The sequence below is a fragment of the Patiria miniata genome, unplaced genomic scaffold (genome assembly GCF_015706575.1).
Source record: "Patiria miniata isolate m_02_andy unplaced genomic scaffold, ASM1570657v1 HiC_scaffold_19, whole genome shotgun sequence".
In the NCBI taxonomy this organism is placed as follows: domain Eukaryota; kingdom Metazoa; phylum Echinodermata; class Asteroidea; order Valvatida; family Asterinidae; genus Patiria; species Patiria miniata.
This window is the reverse complement of record NW_024037057.1, coordinates 14,463,143-14,470,688: the sequence shown is the minus strand read 5'-3', so window position 1 is coordinate 14,470,688 and position 7,546 is coordinate 14,463,143. Positions and strand designations below refer to the sequence as shown.

Below are 7,546 nucleotides of genomic sequence, written 5' to 3'. Positions count from 1 at the left end.
AAGTAAAAGCAAATATTAATGTGATTTCTGCTGACTGTTTAAATATCTGATTTTTTTTCTATTTTTGGTTTATCTCTTATGAAGTGGGTAGCAAATGCTGGGAAATGGTGAGAAATTACAGCGGAGGAGGCGGTACAGCATATTAATTTATCTCGCTCTTTAACTACAAGTTCTTGCACCACTGCTACTCACCATGTTGACAAAAAAATAGAGGATAGAGCGTCGATCATATTTTCATAACTGCACTTTCCAGGAGGCATTTGGAAAAGTTGCCTGTGCCGTTTCTTTTTCCGTGACATGAATCTAGTTAGAGAGGCGGATGGGGCATCCCCAGCTAAAATAATAAGGCGCGTAGGTTTTTCCCAGTCTAGCAACATTTCCCATAAGCATTTACCTTTTGGTCCACCGCCCAGTAGGCCATCAGTAGACAGACGGAGTGAGATGTTCTCGTCCTGATGAATTCCACAATCTTGAAGTGTCAGCAAGTTACAAAGCTGGCAAAACAATGTTTAAGATCCTGATAAAATACACAATCTTTGGAACCAATGTTTTTAAAACGACACTTTGGTGGTTGGGATTGCAAAACACGGGTAAAAAAAATTGTCAAGAATAAACTTGACTTTTTTTATTGTGAAACTAATTCATTGGGGCTAAAACAAACAACTAATTGTTGATTGTTTCTACGCAGGTGATAAAAAAAAACCACTCTATGTACTGACATCAGAAGCAGCACTATCTAATATACCCTCATGTTATTTTGAAACAGAAGAGATTGTAACTAAAACCCAAGATGCATTGCCTTTAATTTGATCAAAGGTTGATTGGTATACTTTACGACATGTTTAATTTGTAAAATATGGAGCCATCTTTACCTCAAAGTTACGAAAGTTCCTTCGGATGTACAGTCGTTGTTGTTGAGGCTGGACACTGATTTTCTCGTTTATCATATGTTTCAAGGTAAAGATAGATGTCTCTGCATTCATTCGAAAACAAAGTGTCTTTGCTTTGTGCGACACGTGGCATTGGATGAAGACTTGCACATATCTGAAACTGTCAGAAAGGAGGATTTGCATGTTAAGGCCCTTTGAATAATTTCAATAACATTGAATTATATGAATGAAGTCAAATATCATAAACCATTATTGTACACATTATCTACACTATTGTTTAGGTAAGAAAAGACTGTTTTCCAAGGAATTGTAGCTGTCTTCAAAACAACATTTGATGCTGAGGAAACTCTTCAAACACGGGGGCAGTACGAATAACAGCATTTCATCTTGTTTTACCAGAAAGGCCGAGGTTTGTCTTGATTGCCAACTTGTTCCTTTTTCAGTTTCTCTAACTCGGTTGATGCCGCCCCGTTTTGTTTGCTCTCCTCGTCTTCTCCTGCCTCTTGACGCTTTTCTGGCTCGGGTCCAGCTGCTTCGTCTCTCGAATAGCCCGTTACTGATAAAAGTAGGGATCAGAGTGCATCATAATTATTGTTTACAAATAATGTTTAACTAATTTCGAACTTTTTTTTTAATTAGCAAGGCAGTTTTTTTCTGACAATACAGCGTCTGATATAAAGTCTAGTCTTCATCTTCTAGCTCACCTGGTACATTTTGGGCCAAATCAGTCAACCCGATGGCCTCCAATGCTCGTCTCAGCTTCTGAGCTGCTTCGTCGCCATCTGTTGTCTTTTCCCACCAAGTGAGTAGCATGTGACGGCTCTCTTCAGTGCTACCTTCATTGGTGGTTTGAATGTCTGCAATTTCCGCTTCTTCATATCCTAGGTGTTTGGCCACTTCCTTCCATGATGATTGAATTTTTAAAGACAAGTCCTTGAGGTACTCATCATCAATGGCGGCTTTGTCTGCCAAAAGAATTTTCAACCAAGCCTTCAGTGAAACATTTTCAACAACTCGTTTTTTTTTTATAAACGGCTAAGTAATGATAACAAAATCTCCATAGGAACGTGTTTTATTCCAGAAATGGCCATTTACCTTTCGGTACTTCGTTGCAATTCTCATCGTCTTCAGATAGACGGAGAGAAATGATTTCATCCTTGTCGACACCATTCTCCTCAAGTGTGAGTAAGTCACAGAGCTGACAGTAGATAATTTTAAAAGAAAATGACTTCGTAAACGACTAGTAAATTTACCTTCGAGACATATCATTGAAAAAATAAAGTGTTAGTGTGGCAGGGTCAAGTTTATCTTGTAAACGTTCATGTATTTAAAGTGTTGGAATAGGAGTAGCCCCCATTAGCAAAAAGAAAATCATTTTTGTTTTGCCCCTTTCTTAGTAGTGTGTCCCCCTGTTAAAATAAAATGTCCCATGTTTCCCGTAACTGGAGTGTGCTCTGCTTGAGTTTTGTCTGCTCGGAGTCATTTGGTGAATTTTATTGTGTCATAAATGTGTCCTCTTTTTATCATGTGCATTTTTTTGTAAATTTAATTTCTGTTTTTCTTTTTGAATTTTTTTAGGTTTTATAATTAGAGTAAAGTTGAATCAGTCACTTTAATCTTTGACGAGGTTTTATTGAGTAAGGTTGACCTTTGACTTTGATTTGGGATTTTTTCATATTTTCCTTTTTGCATAGTTTAAGCATTACATGTATCAAATTTTGTTAAATTCTCCACCATATGCGGTAATACACAGGAGTTTCTTTGTTCTCACAGTAAGCATGCATGGTTTTATGATGTGCTAATCCGGAAACTATGGGATTAGTGTCTCCCTTTTTTGTTGTACTTGAACTTGCGTATCTGTTAATGAATATTTATTAAATCATTTTCTTATTATGTATTTTGTATTTTCTTATTTACAGATTTTCAGTCAAAGCGTACTTTAAAGGTCCATTATTACACACTGTGTTGGTTTTAGGGGTTTCTTAAATATTGTGTTTAGGTTTTCTCTTTAGTTTTAGGTTTTGGTTTAGGTTTCATGTTTAAGCCCGTTATTGGTCTTCGGTCGTATGTTTCTGGTTTTAAGTAATATAGCTCTTTAGTTATTGTTGGTCCCTTATCTTATATTTTGATTTTATTTTGGCCCTTGTACTTCCCCGAGAAAAATGAGGGAGGACATTTATCGCAGTCTTCATCAAAGCATGGAAACACTTGGAAATGGGCAGGTCCTCAAGCTGGTTAGACATAACGAGACTATGGGCTCTATGCGGCAGTATAGGAGGAGAGTGCAGGAGTCGTCTACACCTGTATCTTAGATCGCCTACCGTAGCATTGCACCTCCAGAGGAGTTCCAGGATCCATTATGTGGTGTGTCATGGAAACTCAGCCAGAGTGTGAGCTATACTTGAGCATCCTGATAGATTCGGTGTCTGTGTCTCTATTAATTCAATTTCCTCGCGACCGTTCCCTTCAAAGATCCTGAGTTTAGTTTAGTTTGGTTAATCAATCCTTAAAGAGTCTATTTAGTACGAGTTCCCCCATAGTGTGTCATTTTTCCAGGTTACATTTTCATTCTCATTGTCAACATGCAACTTTGCGCAAACTTCGTATCTTTCAAATTTAATTGTTTGGTGAATTTAAAACATACCGACCTGAAAGTTTCGCCGGATGTACAGACACTGACGCCGCGCCTCGACACCAATCTGCTTTTGAATGAGCTCTTTTAGCGATTGGACGGATGTCTCCGGATCCAATTGGAAGCTAAGCGTCTGTGGTGCATCATCGTTGGCATTTTCGGGAGTCTGGACAGAGATGTTCAACTTCTGTTTCGGGTTACTGATGACACTGTCAACAAAAAGATTGCAATAACAGAAACAAAAGGTTCGGAATTTGGTTTCAGCAAAAACGGAATATGATGAAAGTAGTTTTTAGTCACAAAGGTCCGGTGTAACAAGGTGATTTTATTTCAACCAAAATTATTCTTGAAATAAAGATATACACAAGTTCATGTTCATGTTGCATTAACATTTCTGTGTTGAGTTTAACTTGGAAGTTGAGGGAAAATTTCCCTTGCTCGCCACGCCCCACCGTTTCGATTAATTTTGTTTTAACCTTCCGAAAAAAAGCTTTTCCAGTAATTATAATTAAATGTCTGCATGCGAATAAAAGGCATTGGAAATTTACAGGGGTAAAGATATTCGGGTCATTTTCTGTGGATTCCTCCCAGATTTTTTGCTTGTTTTCTTTAGAAATGGTCCTTAAATCGTCTAGGTAATACTGTTCATCCTAATCGCGTTTTCTTTCTTGATGCACAAAATAAAGACTTACAAAATATTGCTTACGTCCCGTGCAACGGGGTCGAAGGAAATTAGCAGGGTTCCTTTCCACACGAGTGACACCAAATACCTGTGCGATTTGGGTTATTATCAACCAAATCGCCGGGCTAAACCGCGATTTGGCCCGTTATTTGGTGGATGGTACCCCGAAGCACACAGTCCGCACTCGTGCAGACGCATTTCCTTCGCCCCTTACGCACGGGACGAAAGCGATTTTGTTTTCTTATCTTTTTTTTTTGCCTCAAAAACCTAAAGCCATACAGTAAGAAGGGGGAGGGGGGGGGAAAATCCTGAGCATGAGAGAAAAATGACCCGAATGTGACCTGAGCTAGTGAATCTTAGTCAGAGTCCAGCTGTATATATGTTTTTGATGGTTGTTTCAAGCCAGAAACAATCCAAATCCCCTGCCTTTATTTGGCAACAAAGTGTTATTTACATTTTATATAAATCATGTGTTCATGTGGAATGGAAAAGAGTATTGCATCCATATATTGTCGGTCAAGTTTAAACAAAAAATCAGACTAAATTATTTATTGTTTTTATTATATCAGAAAACATCAAGGAACAGAAGTTCGCTTTGATTGTGAACAAGATACCTTGTAGCATTTAAGCAGAGAAGGGTTGGGTTTTTGTATTCGCTTTTGCAAGCATAATCATTTAGCTAAGAACATTTTTAAGCTCTGTTATGATTGTAGAAGATGACATGCTGAATGCAACCTCGTGGCAATGAAAATCCGTCTAAAATACACACTGCCTATATTTTACGAAATCTCTCACCTTTCTTTCGCATGTTTACTTCTTGGTTTCCGGGTAATCAATGATGACGATGTCTTTCTCTCATGGGAGTGGTGATGAGATGACGGTCTCCTGTATGGAAGCACAGAAAGAAACGCCTCCTTCCTACGCCTGCTGACTCTAGTCTTTCTGCTAACGAGTTTGGTGTTGGAGTGGTCGTACACGACGGCTGTTGCCTTAATGTAGGCATCCAAATCTTGAATGGTCTTTTGCAGCATCTTGATATATACCGGATTGACTGTGAAGAAAGGAGTTAAGATTTACTCACAGAAAGGAAAATCAACTGGAAGATGTCCGTGCACTGGCATTCAATGCCCTACTGCGAACAATTGTATGTCAATCAGCATACACACCCTTTAACCCTGCGCAGCGTTTACTGTTGTCTGTCAGGCTGCAGATGCGCGTACTTCTCGTATTTGAAATGAACCCTGGCTGGCAAGGTAGCACAGACTACACCTGATGTGGTATTGTTTTAACTGGTTTGTACACGACGAGGCAGGGCACCAGATCATGTTTTTATCTTCGGGGGGTTTTACAAACTACGGATTCGTCTCCAGCTGCGGCTTCGTCTCTCACTTAAGAATATCATTTTGGAGCTTTTAATATAAAAACTCATTGGAAATGTTTAGAATATTGGCTTCGCATGATAAGAATTGATGTTGCTGAAGCAGAACAAGGGCCTGTACGGGTACGGTGCTGGATTGCCTTAAGCCAGGGGCCTCGATCAGCTGTGAACAGGAAATACACTTATATTTGGCTTTATCTATTCATGGTGGCATAAGACTTTGTAAACAATCGCATTAACGCTGTAAACACTTCAGCTTTTGGACCTATAGTTAAGCGCCCATGAAGAATATTGCCATTGTGAGAACACGTTTGCTGCTTATACATGCATGGACATCAACCATAAAGTTATACAAGCAAAACCAGAAAATATACCCTAATTTGTTGGGAAAAAAAGCCGTTAATAAAACCTGAAGATGAAAAATCCTCGTCACACCTGTCATTTCGTTGGTTTCGGATGGTCACAGAGCCGGGGCATTGATCGAGGTGCCACTGGCACTGCCAGCATGCATGTGGTATACAGAAGTAAACCTTACAGGAGTCAATGCTCGCAAGTGTAATATTATTAACTTGACACCAAAATTGATTCAGAATAACACCGTTTTAATTCTTCTTTTAAAATGGTTGGATAGTGTAATTATTGTTGAACAGTGACGTCGCCAGGAATTTTTCAGTGGGGGCCCAGGGGATGGGGGTGGAGGGGGGGGGGGCACAAGCATTTTATGAGGGAGCACCAAAGGCGGACTCAACATTTTCCAAAAATGTCCAGGCTACCACAAGGGCTGACAATTCGAGGGGGGGGGGCAGGACCTCTTTTGTCGCAAGAGGGCTTTTTTCTAATTAAGTTCTTCACAACTCATACAGCTCTGATGTTAAGAGAAGTAAACAATATTAATCTGTATTCCTCTTCGTTTCAATAACTTACACAAAATCGTTAAAAAGACATTTCCTTGCAAGCAACCTCCGCCCTCCCCCCACCACCACCACCACCACTTGGCTATGCCACTGTTGTTTGAGAAATATTTCCCGATGTCCATTCCTCGGTTACAGCCAGATAGAACAAAAGGTCATTAATTAGTCCGAAGGTTCGTTAGTCCGAAGGTTATATAGTCCTTACTAATTATAGCCAAAGAGAAATCATTCTGAGTGCCCTGGCAAGTTGCACTTTGGAGGGTTAAAAATGTGGGTAAAATTTGCTTGTGCTAAATCATGCTGTAATGTATTTGTAAGACCTACAAGTAATGTAAAGGTGATTTTTTTAAAAGTTTCTATTTTTTTCTTGTAAGGGTTACGATGATACTGTGTCGTGATATAGTTACTTTTATGACATTACTTCGCATTTTGGCTTGATGAGCTTTACATTTCAAATAACGCTAATGTTCTTTTTGTTTGGGTTTTTTTTGCAGCCTCAAAATTGCCCCAAAATGGCCAAAACACATAATGAGCCATTACCATGGCAACTGGCAAAATAGTCCCCAAGTCCTTTCATCCCACAAAGAATACAGCAATTAGATTTTTGAGCGTGGACACTTATACATTCATAACTGAAAACATTGATCAATTTCAATAAGTGTTCTTTCTTTCTTTCATTTCTACTTTTTCGTAGTCCTCATCGGGACCAAGATTCCTGAAATGCCAGTCAGAATAAGCCCCCCCCCCCCCCAATATTCCATTCCTGGTAGGTGGGGCTAGCATGCTTTGTTGTCAGTGTCGATAAACCACTCACGTTCATTGCGTTATCAAGGAAATAAAAAAAAAAAACAGCTGCCGAAGAACAAACCTTTTTCAGATCAGATATCTCGACCTACACTCCACATTTCCTTTAAATTGGCACCGTGCTAGCACGTTACAGGAAGTCTGGCACTAGTGTTTTGAACTGAAGCAGGATACCGTTAGGCTGATTTAATGCACACCGAAGAGAGACAATTTTTTCCTGAATGTTCACAGTTGGAAAACGATGAGTCG

General features: G+C 39.4%; 2 long non-coding RNA genes across 2 annotated transcripts; both read right to left on the bottom strand.

Annotated features, from left to right (window-relative positions):
- Positions 1 to 400: 400 nt before the first annotated feature.
- LOC119726092 lies at positions 401 to 1,340 on the bottom strand. Its single transcript, XR_005270767.1, has 3 exons — positions 1,287 to 1,340; positions 873 to 1,050; positions 401 to 494 (listed from the first exon to the last, which is right to left on the bottom strand). It is a non-coding gene; the product is annotated as an uncharacterized LOC119726092 (long non-coding RNA).
- A 651-nt stretch (positions 1,341 to 1,991) lies between these two features.
- On the bottom strand, positions 1,992 to 5,208 carry LOC119726090. Its single transcript, XR_005270766.1, has 3 exons — positions 5,000 to 5,208; positions 3,539 to 3,731; positions 1,992 to 2,088 (listed from the first exon to the last, which is right to left on the bottom strand). It is a non-coding gene; the product is annotated as an uncharacterized LOC119726090 (long non-coding RNA).
- Positions 5,209 to 7,546: the final 2,338 nt, after the last annotated feature.